At 42.1% G+C, this 17,049-nt stretch overlaps 1 protein-coding gene across 4 annotated transcripts in view; it reads right to left on the reverse strand.

Moving 5' to 3' along the window:
• Positions 1-17,049, reverse strand: part of NRP2 (neuropilin 2) — a 148,303-nt gene that overhangs the window by 112,856 nt on the left and 18,398 nt on the right. The gene's annotated exons all lie outside the window — the stretch shown is intronic.

Consider the following 17,049-nt stretch of genomic DNA (forward strand, 5'->3'; position numbering starts at 1 on the left):
GAGAGAGAGAGAGAGAGAGAGAGAGAGAGAGAGAGAGAGAGAGAGAGTGAGAGAGTGTGTGCGTGTGTGTGTGTGTGTGTGTGTGTGTGTGTGTAAATGTTTCTGTTTCTGGTTCTAATTCACCTAGAACCATTCCCTCAAGTGTCTGTTAACAGTTTCTGATGACTACAGGCTAAACTGCTGGCTTTCCACCGTTTTCTTTGCAAAATCAAGATCTAGGTTACTTTCCCTAATTTCACAGTGTGGATCCTAGAACGCAAATAGCACAAATCAATTTAAGAAAAAATGGCTTCTGCTGATGGGTGTGGGGATGCAGGAGATTGGGAAGGTCACTGGAACCATGTATAATCTAGACCATTCACATACCCTAATCTCAAACTGCGCACTATTTTAGCTAGCTATATAGAAAGTGCTATCATTGGGGTTGATGCATATCAAGGAGAGAAAGGGGAAGCAAAAATTTCATCCAAGCTTCTAAATAATATTTAGTGTTTATTCAGCACTTTAAGGTTTACAAAAAGCTGTACCTACATTATCTCTTTTGTTCTTTGAAATAACCTTGGGAGGTAGGAACTACTATTATGGTATCTTGTTGTTCAGTCATTTTAGTCATATCTGACTCTTTGTGACCCTGTGGACATTGGTCCATGGGGTTTTCTTGGCAAAAATACTGGAGTGGTTTGCCAATTCCTTCTCCAGTGGCAAGCAGAGGTTAAGTGACTTGCCCAAGGTCACACAACTAGGTAGTTTCTGAGACTGGATTTGAACTCAGATCTTCCTGATTCCAACTCCAGCACTCTATCCACTGTGCTACCTAGCTGCCTATTAGGCTATCTTACATATAAGGAAATTGAGGTGGAGAGAGGTTAAATAACTAGCCCAGGGTCACACTGCCAGTAAACATCTGAGTCATTATTTGAACTCAGGTTTTCCTGATTTGAACTCAGGTCATCCTGACTGCAAGTCCAACACTCTATGCTCTAAGCCACCTAGCTACCAAGGAAACTTTCTGGTTTCCAGAAAGGCAACCTTTTTCCTTAACAGGCACCAAAGGAAAGATCAATCAATATGGCAAAAATTAGAAGCTCAGTAAAGGGCACAGTGGATAAAGTTTCTTCCAGGGCAGGATGATTTTCCTAACCTACTCCAAGGTAGCCCTTCTTCCCTGGATTCTATAGATCCCATTTCTCATTAATCGAGTACATGGGTACCCTACAACTTAAGTATCCTATTGATATCATAGGTGATTGCTACCAAACGTCATGAGCGTTCCATGTAGTGAACGTTGCAAATACATATCAATGATGGCACTTATACCCAAATCCCGTAGGCCCAGCCAGGCAGCCAAGCACCCTGCTTCCCTTTTCCATGACTTATGTTCTAAATGCATCCTTTTAAACCCCGTTTCACATGGGTATACTATGTTAACAATCGCTTATTTTTTTTATAAGGGCTCTTGGTCTTTGAAGAACCCATGTCCACTTCCCGCAGACTGTTATCTCCTTATAGTCACTGAGCCATCCCATGTGTTTCTTGAAATCAAAACGCTGCTTCAATGACTCCAAAAACATGAAATAGAACATTATGAGTGGAAAAAACACTTCTCAAATCACTTTGACAGCATTTTCACTATTAGCAGCAAACAAATCAACTATAATTAAAATGCTGTCAAAGTGATTTGAGATGTTTCTCACACTTTCAAAGTGCCATATTTCATGGGTAGATTACCCAGGCCAGGGAATATATCACCTCCCGGAGTGCCTTTCTTCCAAGGAGCTCAAAGACTTTTTTTTTTTTAAACAAACACTGTCTCATTAATCCTTACATTAAAAAAAAAAAACTGTGAGGAAGGTAGGTGGCAAAAAACTGAAGACTAGCTTTTCCACTTTTCAGAAGGCGAGGCTTAAAACACAAAGAGATAATATACATGATGCAAAATAAATGGTCCATTCAGTCGACTTCAAGCCAAACTGATTCAGGATAGATTCTGAAGGACTTATAAAGAAACCTTCCTAATTTAAGCTGAGGTAATTCTTATGGTGAATGGCCCATATGGGCTCTGCCAAGGTTCAGAGAACCACCTATGGCCTAATCCAAGTCTCAACCCAGTTTGGAAGAAATTTCTTTGAGCTAAGCAGAAGTCATAAGAAAGTACTTGAGAGATACCCACCAATAAGCTTATAAGACACGAGAAGGTTTCTATATATGAACCATGATGCACATAATCTAACTGAATAGTTCTCTTCTCTGGACATTTGTTTTGTCATCCTGGAGACAAAGACTGGGGGGGGGACTCCCCCATGTTAGCACAGCAAATAGATAATAGGAAGAGTAACTTAATCACTGGATTTAGAGCTCACAGCTTCAATGGTCTTGCTTCATCCAATATTAACATTATATTTAGTTGTAAACATTCAGATGTATTTAAATATACATATATAAAGCATATATGTATATGTATATATATATCACACATGTGTCCATTTATTTAAGGGCTAAGTTTTTATATGTTCATGCATATCATTGAATTTCAGATTCCCCTCCTAAAACATGTTCAACAAGTGGCCATATGGCTATATATTGTAGGAGTATAGACATAACAGCAATAACAATAGCAGCAATAGCATTTATAGGGACTTCTCCATTATTTCCCAGAAACCTCTTCATCCTGGAAGATCACTTCAGCCAGGGAATTCACAACCCAGAAGCACCGTCTGCCCCTGGGACCCTTACCAGAACCTGCACTTCAGGAGAGGACCCAGGCTAACCAACTCTTCACGTCTTATCAGGTTACAATCCAGACTTCTACATCAGGACCCCATGACTTAACCTGTTAGAATGTATGCTCCTTGAGGGTGGGGATTGTCTTTCTATAACATGCTCATGTATTTGTATTCCCCAGCCTGGCACATAGTAGGTGCTTAAGAAATGCTTGTGGATTAGCTGTTGACTGACTGGCAAAGTGCTTTACATATGATATCTCATTTGATCCTCACAACAACTACCTCCATTTTACAGATGAGTGAACTGAGGTTAAGAGAGGGTAAGTGATTTACTTATGGTGTCATAGCTAGTAAGTACCTGAGACAGGATTTTAACTCTTCTTCCTGACTCTAAACCCAGTGGACTCTATCCATTGTATCACCTTGCCACCTTCCTTTAGAGTGGTCACACTGGATTTGAATCCAGGTCTTCTGATTCTAAATCCAGCTCCTTTTCAAGCACATGAGGTTGCCCGTATGTTCATATCAATCAATAAACGTTTATTTAATTCCTATTATGTGCTAGGCATTGTGCTAAGTGCTGGGTGTATAGAGTATAAATATACACTCTTTCTACACACACACATATACACACACGAACACATATATGGGGGGGGAGAAAGAGAGAAAGAGAAAGAGAGATGGTTACATCAATTGAAGGTAACAAATAAAGAGATATAGATAATATAGAAGTAGGTAAATGTAGGCAGCTAGGGGTCAAAGTGGAAAGAGTGCCAGGCCTGGAATCAGGAAGACTCATCTTCCTGAGTTCAAATCTAGCCTCAGACACTTAGTAGCTGTGTGACCCTGGGTAAGTCATTTAACACTGTTTGCCTCAATTTCCTCATTTGTAAAATGAACTGGAGAAGAAAATGGCAAACCACTCCAGTATCTCTGTCAAGAAAACCCCAAATGGGGTCACTAAGAGTCAGACGCAACTGAAAACAAATGAACAAGATAAATATAGATATGACATTTAGGTATTACATACATATATTCAACCAATAGTCTACTAAAGTTTCGCATATTAATGCTGTATAGTAGATACAGTAGAAAGAACATTGGATAGTAGGAGTCAGGAGATATGGGTCCAAAGTCCCAATTTTGCCATGTGACCTCGGATCTCTTCTCTGGACCTCAATTTCCTTATCTGTAAAATAAAGAGGTTGGACCAGATGATCTCAAAGGTCCCTCCCAACTGTCACATCATGGGTCTAAGAGGTTAGATAAGAATTGTTTCTATTCTATGTTTTAGAGGTCTAGGTGTGTTTGACATGCATATTAAGTTTGTATCGATAAACTTGTGTCTATGTTGGGTGTATTTTTAATAGCCATTATTTGGCATTTCTTTTCTCCCCTCTTTATTGCTTCCCACCACAAATCTTTAATATTTGTAGCTCTTCATTCTCAATCCTCTCTCAGTCAAGGTCACCAGGGCTTTGGGGGGTGGTGGTGAAATCTGGCCATTTAGCAAAGGAATCACGTAGAGAGTATAACCCAAAACAAACTGAAGGGCTTATCCCCCCTAAACCTTGGAGGCAAGAAAATGGAAACTACAAATGCCATCTATTTATAACAGTTGGTTGTTTTTCCACAGAAGATCCACAATAGGGGAGAACCTTTCACTGCTCAGTCTTCCTCACACAGCCAACTGCCAAGAATGTTGCTTTATATAAGGAAAGAGACTTTTCTTTTCAGACAGTATGTCTGACAAGTTTCGCTGCAGATGAACTTGTGGCGGATGAAGCCCACTCGGCAGAGCTCTGACACCACCACCCCCAGACACACACACACACACACACATACACACACACACACACGCACACGCACACGCACACACACACTTCCCGGCTGAACACTTCTCCCATACCAGTGAGTCACATTCCTGTGGCAATGTGGCTAGCCCCCTGCCCCTGGGAGGGGAAGCACTGATGAGAATCTTGCTCAGATGGGACATGTCTGGAAAATCATTCGTTACATAAGAAAACAAGATGTGCTAATGTGCTGTTTAATACTTTTCGGCAGGCTGTTTATTCGGGGCTTACGCATAGCTGTTTAGTTCTATTTCTGTCTCTAGGACCAACTCTATAAAATCTTCACCCTCACTCTTTAACTCACAGGGCCCCTTCCCTAGTGTTTGGAAATGAGACCACATCAACAAAAGGAAGAACAGCTTGGAATTTCCAGGCGCTTCCTTCAGGTCTGTTTCTCACTGAATGTGTGAGGGGTGTGCCACCGGGGAGCAGCAAACAGCCATGACAGTTCACCACCGGGACTGGTCATCTGGGTTCTGAGTTGTCTGGCTAAATGAGCCAACATGCATAACTAACTCCAGGTTTCCTAAGCATTGGTTTCCTCATCTATAAAATGGGAATAATGTCAATGCCTAGCTACCTCTGAGAGCTGTGTAGTGGAGAAATAAAAAGGCCTGGGACTACTTGGAGGAATACATGAAAGGATTGTTTTAATGGCAGTGCATAGGGGCCTGATTCCAAGGTGAGCCAAAGAAAGGAATCGGGGTAATTTACCAAACCCCCTCTTTTAGTGCCCTCCCCCATACCCTGTGGTGAGGGAAGAGTTCGTCCCCTTCACCCGGGTGAGCAGTTTGCTCTCAGACAGTCATTTACTACTCCCAGCTCCCAGAGGATCAAATTGTGAAAGCAAGTCATAACCTCTCCATCTGTCCAGAAAATGGGATCCCTGCTGAGAGCAGAGGTGTTCTGGGATGAGAGAATTACTGCATCTGAGGGGGTTTGTGTTTTATTTTTTCTTTTCCTTTGTAAAGGCTTTATTCTTTCAGTCATTCCCCCTCTTCCATTTTCTGGCATCCAGTCTCTACAACAAAGCCTAAAAAAGGCAAAGGCCATTTGAAAACGTTCCACGCCGAAGCCTCTTTAGAGGCAGGAAAGGCATTTCAAGCAATACATGGCAGGTGGGACTGGGCCTGCTCTGTGATTCATTTCACATGTGGCTTCAGGTTACAGGGCCTGGAGTTTTCGCTGGCTCCTGGGATTAACTGATCACTGAGTGAAAACTATGGCAGCAGGAAAATGATGAGCTCACGTGAGTTCTCTGAACAGAAGAGTAGGCACCCGGTGGTTAGTCAGCTGAAATGGCCTCCCTCACTCAGCAATCGCTCGACTTTCATCCCATTCATATCCTGGCTCTTCTCCTGGAAGGTGAATTATGAATACCTTGTTCCTGCTGAGTGTAAAGGCGACTGGACCCGTTCAAAGCTGGGTTAGAGTTCTGATCTTCTCCTAGCATAGAGGACTCCACCTTTCTAGCTAGAATGAGTTTGGGGGAGCTGGAAGGTTTGGAAATAGCAAAAAATGCTTGAGCGTTTGATGGGTCCACTTGGAGGCTACTCTAGAAAGATGGCGTTGGGGCATATGCTTCTACACAGGTGGCAGAAAAGCCTCCCAACCAAACTCCAACCACATGGTGTTAAGTGACCTTCCTCTCAATAGGAAGCTGCAGTAATACAGTCATGGAAAGGCTGCTTCCTTCCGTACTTGACATAGCAGTTGTTTTGAAACATGGCGCTCAAGGAAAGAAGGAAAGGTTTTGGCATCATGCAGTCCTTTTGTGTCTTAGTAGCCCATCGTCGTGGGAAATGGAAATTGCAAACACTGCTTAGTCACGGGGTCCCTCAAAGTGGGCCAGGAAGAGCTAGCTGGAGTCGGTGCTGAGACAACAAGGGGCCAGAAGGAGAGACTGGGGAGGATTAGAAGCTGAGCTGCTGGAGGCACCCAAGACTAATAAAAAGACAATCAGATGGAGAGTCTGCATCCTGCAAGCCTCTAACTTGTTCTCTGACTTGAGCCAAGTTTTTTCTCTCTTGATACCCCAGGTTCCCAGACTGTAAAACAAAGAGTAATGATTCCCTGTACTCTGCCTTCCTCAAGGCATGATGGGAGGAGATAAAGTGCTTTGAACCCTTTGGATGATAGGTACCCCATTAAACCAGAGGTATCATCAGTAAATAGTTATAACAATAATTATTTTAATGATAATGACGATGATAATGGGCAATGAAGAGGAGATAAACCTCCCACCTTGAGATGGACAAAAAAATTCTCTTTGGTTAAAACCTATTATTTCTACCCTTTCCAATTTCAAGTTCCTGATACCCTCTTCTTTCAAAATGCCCAGTCTTGGACTGAAATATTATTTACTCCTTTGCACTAAAACAATTATTTGTTCTGCTGTTTTCCCTCTCACTCACTCACTCTCCGGTGTGTCTAGCTTGGCCCTGACAGCTCAGCCACGGACTGTTTACAAGTCTCACTCACCCTCCCAAGCTCTGGTTCAGCTCCATTGACACTAAAGGCAAGAGAATTCTCTCTGTGTGAGGAATCAATTACTTCCTCTGACACTCTATTACTTGCCCTCACATCCTCTGATTCCAGATGTAGTCAGAAGGTGGTGGGGAGGATGGCAAGGAATTTGATGGGGAGACAGAGGGAGGTTGAGGGGAGTGGGAAATAGGTGCATTGGGGTGGAGGGGGGCAGAGGGAGGGCAGTCGGAGGTTAAGAAGAGGTGGTTTCTTGCTCCTAATTGAGATCTAGACCTCACAGAAAAAGTCCTAGCTGCCTTACTTAAGGCATAGAAAGCCATCTCTTTCCTTGGCTGCCCTACTGGAATCTGGAGGTGACTGACAGGCAGGGAGGAAGAAATGGAAAGAAAAGAAAGAAATCAAAAGGGTTACAAAAGGACCAGACAGGCCCCAAATGCTTAAGTAGTGGGGCAAGACAGAACACCTGGCTGCTATCCCTGATGGGGAAGAGGTGACATGTGTCACCGGTGGGGACAAAGGACCCCAAAAGTAATAAGACCTTTTGCCAACGAGCCATGCACAAAAAATTAAGAAAGTACCCAAAATGAATTATGCCTCTCCTGGGCCTCTTAAATTATCTCTTTGACTTTCTTCTGAGGCAACTCCCATCAGACCATTTTCAGGAGTTCCAGGCCTTTTACCACAATATGATAATGATCTGCCTGCCTGAATGGGCCCCTGGTTTGAGGGTCCAGCTTTGTCTCTATGATACATATCAAAAGGGTTACAGATTATTATTAATTCCATATTAAGGAGCACAGACCACAAACTTCATGATGAGAGTTACCCAAATTAAAATTTAAATAAATCAGTCATAGTTACTGTGCCTCAGTGAAAAGCAACCAGCTCCTGAGATAAAATAAAGGCCACGGCTGTTTAAATACCAGGTGGTTGACAGCCCCCTAGCCATGACCTAAGGACTTACTGATAAGCAAGAAAAAGAATACTATTGGGAAATACCCAGCAGCTTCAATGCTAAGTAAAAATTTTGCAGCTTTCTTCCTCCTTTCTTTCTCCCAGACTCTTCTCTCTCCCTGTATCAACAATCAATCTAGTAATTTGAATTTATTAAGCACCTACTATGTGTTGGGCACTGTGCCCAGCAATACTGGGCTATGAGCACCATACAAACTGGTGCCTGATTTGTCATTCACGACTATATCTTCTTCCAGGATAGTTTCAGGAGGTGCAGAAAAAAACCTGAGCATGACACACTTTTCCAGGGTTTTCCTCTTAAGAGTAAAAATATAATTTTTGAGCAAAAAAACTTAAGCTAGACCTGTATTCTGCAACTGAAGGAGCTAGACTGTGAGATACTGATATTCAAGGCACCCAGTACACCCAATACATTGGAAAGAGAACTGAATTTGGAGTCAAGAAGAGTTGGTTCTGCTCTTTACTACTGAACAAGGTAGTTTGAATGACCTTGAGCAATAATTTCATTTCTCAGAGCCTCAGTTTCCTCATCTGTAAAATGAGGGGGTTATATTAGATGACTGTTAAGATTCCTTCTAGTTCTAAATCTATGGTCCTATGACCTTATTACCAAAGGAAGTCATGGAATCTACTTCTCTAAACAAAGTTAGCACATTATTTTTCTCGGAAGGCTTGAATGTGTTCCTTAACTAAATCCAGGGGGACATTCTCTTGAATTTCTCTCAGCCCAAGGGTTCCAGGATCTCTAACACTAATTTTTTTTTTATTAAAAAAAAATCATCAGAAAGAAAGGATTGGGGGAAGAGGTGGGGTAAACTCAATGACCCTTGAGGTTCCTTCCAACTCCAGATCGATGATTTCTTTGGCTTTATCGATGTCTTATATTTCATATAATTTTCATGAGTACCAGTCGCTCCCTTTTTTCCTTCTCTTGTCTTCATTCGGAGTATTTCCCTTTGTTTCTTATTCCCTCCACACTTGGAGTTCCCACTGAATTTCATGAGACAGAACCTTGCCCTATGTAACTGGATGGGAGAATTACATCGAATTACATCGGGTGAGATGCTGGCCCTTAGGGAAACTCCAGATTCAGAGGAGGTGCCAGGGTTGAGAGTGAGAACAAGTAGGATTGTGTATTATGAAATTCCCAAGTGGTTTTCCCAATCAAAAGATAAAGTGCATTGTTTAGAGGGCAATCCGCAGTGAAGCTTGCATTTGGACAGTCACTATTACAACACAGCATGTTTGCAAACAAGCTTCTATAAATAACTGTGGTCCCTCCTGCCTTCTAACCTTGGTCAGAGCGGGGGAACATTTTGTGAGATTTCCTTTTTTGGTTGTTTTGGGGCTTTTTCCCCCCTGCTGAAACCTCATGTTTTTGTGTAGAGTTCTAGGTCAGGACTGGTAAGCCCAGAATCAGGAACTAGTTAGAACTGGATTTTGCTCCATGCCCTTACTCATATCTAGGCACTGTTTACCTGCTGGACTCCATTCTCATAGGAATGAATAGATAGATAGTTTGCTAAATTATGAAAAAGAATTGCTGCTTATTGATTCCTTGTGGGAATCAGACCATTTTAATAGTACAACTGACAATAATAATAAATAATAATATTTATGATCAACTCAGTTCTCCCTCCTGAGCTTAAAATGACCTCACACTGAGCCTTCTGGGATATAGTGAGGACTCTCTACCATCTTGGATTCCCTAAGAATCAGCTTGCCACTGGTTAGCCACATGTGGCCACACATGTGGCCTCGAGGCCACAGGTTCCCCCCTGCTGGGCCAAGATATACATGCATGACAACCAGGAAGTTTCAGATATCTGATAACAAAAAAGTCACGAAATCATGAAAAAATTAGAACTGAAGGAGTCCTTAGATATCTAGTTCTGCACCCTCACTTGACAGATGGGGAAATGGAGGCCTAGGAGGCCAAGTGATTTGTAGGAGGTCATACATTTGATAAGTGGCAGAGCTGTTATATTCAGTAGTTATATTCAGTGAGGGCCCTCGCATGAGTAGAAGGAAGTCAGAGAATCCCAAGAAGAGGTGATTTCTGGCCCAACCTTAGGCTTCAAGACTGGGATATATGTGAGTACAGGACACAAACTAAGTGCTTAACTCCTGCCAACATTCAGTAGAAGTTTGTTGGCAGCTAGGTGGCGCCATAGTGCATAGAGCGCTGGGCCTGGAGTCAGGAAGACTCATCTTCCTGAGTTCAAATCTGGCCTCAGACACTTATTAGCTGTGTGACACTGGGCAAGTCACTTAAGCCTGTTTGCCTCAGTTTCCTCATCTGTAAATGAGCTGGAGAAGAAAATAGCAAATCACTCCAGTATCTTTGCCAAGAAAACCCATAAGAGGTGGACATGAAAAAAGTCTAAATTAAAAGAAGTTTGTTAAAGTAAGAATTCCCAATGAGTGTTGGAGAGGTCATTATGAAGAGACTTTATGAAGGAGAGACAGGATTTGGGTAAACAGAAAGGAGAAGAGAAGGAGGGGAAACAACTTAACTGAGGGCCATGAGGTAGGAGGAGGAAGGCTGAATGCTGGGGAGTATGGAAAAATAAGTTGGGGTAAGCAGAAGGGGTGGCTATCTAATCATCCCCATCCCCACCTTCATTTCAAACATATAGAATACATAGTCATGAATGGATACACATGAACATCACAATTCTAAAAAGTACATAGCAGGGATATACTTCCAGGGATGGACTGGTAAATGTTTAACAATCAGCTCTCCGAAAGTACAGAGCAAATTAAGTTTAATTTTAATGATTAACATTTACCCCAATCACTTTCTTAAGTCTATACAATTAACAAAACAGTTAAGCGAGCCCCAATTTTTTGTACCATTTGCCAATGTCTAAATGCTCATACCAGAAAATTTAACAATCAGCTGTTGCAAATCTGTACAACTGACTTCAGCATGCCCCAGCCTACTTCCAAAAGGATTTGAAGCAGTATACAAAATCAAACCGAAAAGTAATATCAACAGGACAGCTTGGAATGGAAACAGAAAGGAGACTGCTTAAAAGGGAGCAGAGGAAGTAGATGTTACCAGGCACCTGAGAGGAGCCGATCATGCACAGTTAACGAAAGCTTACAAATTTGTACCCTGGGCATGCTAACTATGTGCAAGGCCCTGTCCTTGGAGACTGAGGGAAACAAAAAGGAATGACATAGTCCTTATCCTGGAGGAGCTTACCACCTAGTAGTAGGAATTCACGTGTTCACAAACAGCTATTTCTTTTCTTTTTTTGTTTTTGTTTTTGCTAGGCAAGAGGGTTAAAGGACCCCAGGGTCACACAAGTGAGTAAGTATCAAGTGTCTGAGGCCAGATTTGAACTCAGGTCCTCCTGACTCCAGGGCCGATTCTGTATCCACTGGGCTGCTATTCCTTTTCTGTTCCATATCTATGCTTTTCCTTGTACCATTCCCCATGACTAAAACACTCCCCTTCCATCCTTTAAGACCCCCTTCAGGTTCTGCCTTCCCATCAAAAGTGATTTTTCTTCCCCATGATGTCATATGACACTACACGCTCAAATTATCCTGTGTTCTACACCACAGTTGTGCTTTCTTATGTAGTGCCACAGACTTGTGGGTATTTTTAACTCCCTGCCTTCTGCCCTGGTAGACTATAAGCTCTATGAGGACAAGAGCTACATCATCACGATCTTTGTATCTCTTCTGGGTGCATCACACTGTTGTGCAAATACAACACGATAAATGTGGGAATTTTTTTTGTTTTTGGTTTGGATTCTTGATTTCAGAGCTACCAGAACTCTTACTGAGGGAACTCCCTTTACCAACTGAAATCAGGACCTCTCTTCAATGCCATCTTAGAAAGTTTCCCTGGGACGTTCAATGAATGGTTAAGTGACTTGCCCAGGGTCACACAGCCAATCTGGGTCAAAAGCAGGACTATGGAGCCGTTATAACCTACTGCCTCTCTTAAATGGTTTTGAATGAATGGTGAGCCTCTGTGCAGTTAAAGGAGATATAGGGAAGCAATATGGTTCAAAGGAAAGAATACTGACATTGAAGTTAGGGGACTAGTGTGACACTGGGTAAATAATTTGCCCTTCCTGACCCTCAGTTTTGCCCTAAAATAAGAGAGTTGGATTAGATCATCCAACCATTAGAAAGTCCTTTCCCATTCTAAAACTATGATCTTATATAATAAAGACCCTGGACCAGAAAACTTATGTACTTTGCTCAAGAGAGAACCCCTTGGGCAAAATCACAGACAATTTACTCTTAGTTTACATATGATTTTAACAGGTATAGTTATCTGGTTTCCAAGCCCACAGACAGATTAGAAGCAACAAATTACAAGGAGGAGGTTGCCACAAGCAGGGAAATTATAACTGACAGCCTGAAAGGGAGGAGACATGGGAAGCAAAGATAAAAATTCAAATAACATGGTAGTTTGTAGTTATTTTGACTTGGGACAGACAGACTTAATACACCACCATAGGCCTTGAAGCCATTCTATTACAGTTCTATATCATGAATTATGTTTATAATTATAACCTTGAATCATCAAGAACAAGTTTAACACTGATCAGTATCCTTTGCTTAATAAGACGAGGAAGTATGTAACACGTTTCCAGAAGATTTCCACCAAATGTGGCTAAAAAAAATTTTTTTTTTAAGTTTTGGCACCTAAAGACATAAACTCCAATTATGTGGAAAATTCACTTACGAGAAGTACTTCATTCACTTTGTTGTTGTTGTTGTCCATTCTTTTTCAGTTGCATCCTACTTTTTGTGACCCCATCTGGGGTTTTCTTGGCAAAGACACTGGAGTGGTTTGCCCTTTCCTTCTCCAGCCCATTTTACAGATGAGGAAACCAAAGCAAACAGAGTTAAGTGACTTGCCCAGGGTCACGCAGCTAGTAAGTATCTGAGGCCAGATTTGAACTCAGGTCTTCCTGACTCTACTTCCTCCTCCACACTCTCCACTATGCCACCCAGCTGCCAACAAGCTTCTACTGACCGATAATAAATATTGACATTTAGTTTGTATCATATGATGTTGCAAGTAATTATATTGTCTTATATACCTCAATATTATTTTACATATCTTCCCAATTAGATGACAGGCTCCTCATGGGAAGGAATCAAAGGAACCCAGATGCCCAAAGAAGGCATTACTGTACTTCATGCAGTCTGAGGTCTTTATAATGCAAATTGCCCTGTGCAGTTTTTTTGGCCTACAAAATCCTCCCTTAAAATCTTCCTGATGGTATATATGAATGACTGTGAATGCTTTCTCCTCTTTAAAAAATGGGTTTTCAAGGCATTCTACTGAAGTGTCATCTTCAGAAGGCCCAGATCCTTGAGAAATCTGGTTCTTTGTCCCTTGGTAGCCAATAGCTCTAGGGTATGAGTAAGAGAATGAAACTGTCTGCAGGATATGATCTAGTCACTCTTGAGTTAACTCTGTGTCATCTGTAGGTTGAGGATTTCTTCTTTTTTTTTTTTTTTCCTGCGGAACTTACCATGTGTTTTTCTTCCCCTGAAAAAAATAACACTCAACCAACTGGGTGATGACTCAGCTGAAAAGCCTCTGTCTGCCAAAGAAGCAAAACCATCATTGGCCAGCACCGCTGGGCATGAAGTCAGCTTCTCCCTGTTTGCCCAGAGTGCCTTGGGCATAGCCTCGTGTTCTGTCTACTCTGTCCCCTCTCACCTCCTTAGACACTCTAACCTGGGAGTGCAGTGAATGGTTTCTGGTTTCTGGACTAAGCCAATGAACAGGTCAAAGAGAAACCCTGGGGTTTTTAGTATTTAGATTGTTTTTAAGGGGAGGGGGAATGCACGGAAAACCAACGAGAGGTGGTGGCCATTGAATGCAGTGACTCAGGCAAAGCTGAGGTTTCTGAGCTCAGTCTTCCCAAAGAGTAAAATCTCTGTTGAAAGAATAAAAATCCACAAGTGGTGGTAAGGCTCAGGAGATGACTAAGACAGTAAAAGCAAATTAGTGTTCATTTTAAAGTTACAAAACTTTGAAAGTAACTCAAAGTATATTCCTCACATCAAGTTACTTTTTAAAGTAAAAAAAAAATTAGAGTTAAAACCACTAGTTCCAGTGGTGGGTTAAAATCCCACTTCTGCCATATGTGGCTTTGGGCAAGATCTTTGACCTTCCTGGTCCTCGGTTTCCTTATCTGTAAATTAAGAGGAGTGAGGGAAGGGAAGGAGAGAGGGAGGGATAGAATTTGGAACTCAAAACTTTAAAAAATATTTTAAAATGTTTTAACATGTCATTGGGGGGAAATAAAATATATTTTAAAAAATAAGTGTTGAGAGGTAGAAAAAAATAATAATGCTAATAATAGCTAACATTTATATAGCGATTACTATGTTCCAGACACTGTGTTAAACACTTTTCAGTTATTAGCTCATTTTATCCTCACAACAACCCTGGGAAGTAGGTACTATTATTATCACCATTTTAAAGATAAAGAAACTGAGGTAAATAGGCTGAGTAACTTGCCCATGGGTCACTCAGCTTGACGCTAGATTTGAACTCAGGTCTTCCTGACTCCAGGCTGGTCTGATGAGGAACCTGGTCCAGATGGCCTCTGAGGTCCCTTCCAGCCCTGGGGTTATGAACCTGTGACTGACAGAGTTTGCTGAGCTCTCTGCTTCAGCTTTAAGGATGCAAGTCCCTAAGGTGAGTGAAGAGAATGGATCACTGGCCACTGCTTTGAAAATAACCTTAGATCATCCTTTCAAACCAGGGAACAGTTCCCAGATCACAAAGTAGTTGCTGGATTCAATCCTGTAGCTGGAACATGAGGAAACTGTCGAGAAAACATGATCTGAGCTCCTTCTCCTCAGCTAGAAAGGCTTTTTTTTTTTTTTTTTAGCTATTAACTTCTTACTCATTCCTCTCTTATCCCCCTTCCCCCCCTCTCACGCACACACCCTTGTAACTTTGGTGTTGGGCTGTGTCCTATCATCTGAAGGACAGTTCAGGCAACAGCATGGGTTCCAAGTTTTATTTTCGGAAGCATCAATCCTATAAGCACTGAAAACCAGACTCAGCCTGTAACATGCACACAAAGGGAAAGACAGAAGAAGCTGATTTCCTTTGATTTGAAGTGCCTTCCAAGCTTCCTTGGAACAGAGATGAAGCCCAGAGAGAAAGAAGGAGGTGGGGAGAGAGGGAAAAGGTGGGGAGAGAGGGAGATGGAGGAGAGAGAGAAAGAGGAGAGAGGGAGACAGGAAGAAAAGAGAAGGGAAAGGGGGAAAGGGAGGGAGAAAGGGAAAGAGAGAAAAAAAGCCGAAAGAGAAGGAAAGAGGGGAAGGGAGAGAGACAAATAGAGGAGAGGAAAGAGAGGAAGGAGGGAGGGGGAGAGGGAAAAAGAAGGAGGGAGGAAGGGAGAGAAGGAGAGAGAGAGAGAGAGAGAGAGAGAGAGAGAGAGAGAGAGAGAGAGAGAGAGAGAAAGAGAGAAACACCTTCCAGGACTTCAATTACAATAAATTATTCCTTTCATAATGAAGTAAAAAAAAAAAATGGGGGTAGAGCCAGTTTCTTCTGAATGTAAATGGTCAGCCAAAAGAATAGAAACTGAAAAAAAGAAGGTTTGAAAGAAACAGATGTGCCTCCCCAAATGGTAAAGATGAGAATACAAAAATGCACAGTGAGAGAAAAGAGAGAAAGAGGGAAATGGTAGGGATAGAACTTGAAAGCAATGAAGGATGTAATCAAATATCTGTTGCCAGGAATTTGAAATGACCCTATCTGATCCCTTCCTGCCCAAATGGGTACCCAAGGAAAATAATATACCCCAGTATGACCTCCTTCTGACCTCCCTGTACTTCTAGGTTCCATCAAACATGATCTGGGTTAAGGCAGTGGAAGGGGGATGGGGAGAGAGAAATAGAAAAAGGAAGATGACTAGAAAGCCTAGTAAATGGAAGATGAGTCACAATTTATACTCTCCCACTAAACAAGTAACAGGGGCAAATCCCTCCTGCATCTTCGCCGGTTCTCAGCAGAGTGGCAAAATCAGAGAATGCCCCCATCACTGGGTACCGAGGAAGGGGGAAAGGAGGGAGAAGTAAAGCCTTGAGGGCTCCCAATGCCAACATCATCCAGAAATCCTTGTGGACCGTGTTCCTTCTGAGTAGGGAAAGCTTCCTGGAGCAGCACAAGAACTTGCTTATGTAACCTTTCGTGCTGCCCAGTTCCTTTGTGCCATGCTTATTAGCTCCCAGATTTTTCCTTAAGGAACTTGTGATTTCCCCCTATACCACTGATGCATAAACATAAGAGATTTCACTGAGAACTCTGCTGTCGTCAGCAGAACAGAATTGAGCCCTCTGTAAAGGCAGAGGTGATTACTCAAATTTCTCTAAGCTCCTCCAGCCCCAAGCTCAGGTCTTTCCGAACTCCTGTGCCCTGACCACTCTCATCTCGTGAACTCCCAGTCAAAAAAAACCAAAGGCATTGGCTGCCTTGTTTGGAGGCTCCTACAGACTATTTTGCAGAGCTGATAGCAAATAAGAAACCTGTAGGTTGATGTGGAAAGATCCCTGCATAGGTGAATTTCACTGAAGCAAAGAATTGAATGAGTTATCCTGAGTCATCTTTAGGGTCAAGGGTGAAGCTGGGATTAGAAACTGGTTCTCCTGACATTAAATCATACGAGACAGCCAGCAAGCCATCCTACCCCTCCAGTCCTTAGCAAAGAGTAAGTCTTGTTTGGAAAAACGTCATGGCAGATACAAAATAGCCACAGGGAAAGAGAGACAATAATTCACTGAAGTACACAATATATCCTCCATGCTTCAAGAGTGGCCCATTCACCAGTTCAGAGAATGAGGCATGATCAAATTATGGGACTTCAGTGAAATCTCTACCAATAGCATAACCCATGTGGCTTCCTTCCATTTATTCATCTATGGATTACCTTCTAATAAATTTTAAAACATGCCCTCATTACTGGGCACATAGTAGGGGCTCAAAAAAAGGCTTGGTTAATTAA

The sequence above is a fragment of the Vombatus ursinus genome, unplaced genomic scaffold (genome assembly GCF_900497805.2).
Source record: "Vombatus ursinus unplaced genomic scaffold, bare-nosed wombat genome assembly UNPS02014802.1, whole genome shotgun sequence".
In the NCBI taxonomy this organism is placed as follows: domain Eukaryota; kingdom Metazoa; phylum Chordata; class Mammalia; order Diprotodontia; family Vombatidae; genus Vombatus; species Vombatus ursinus.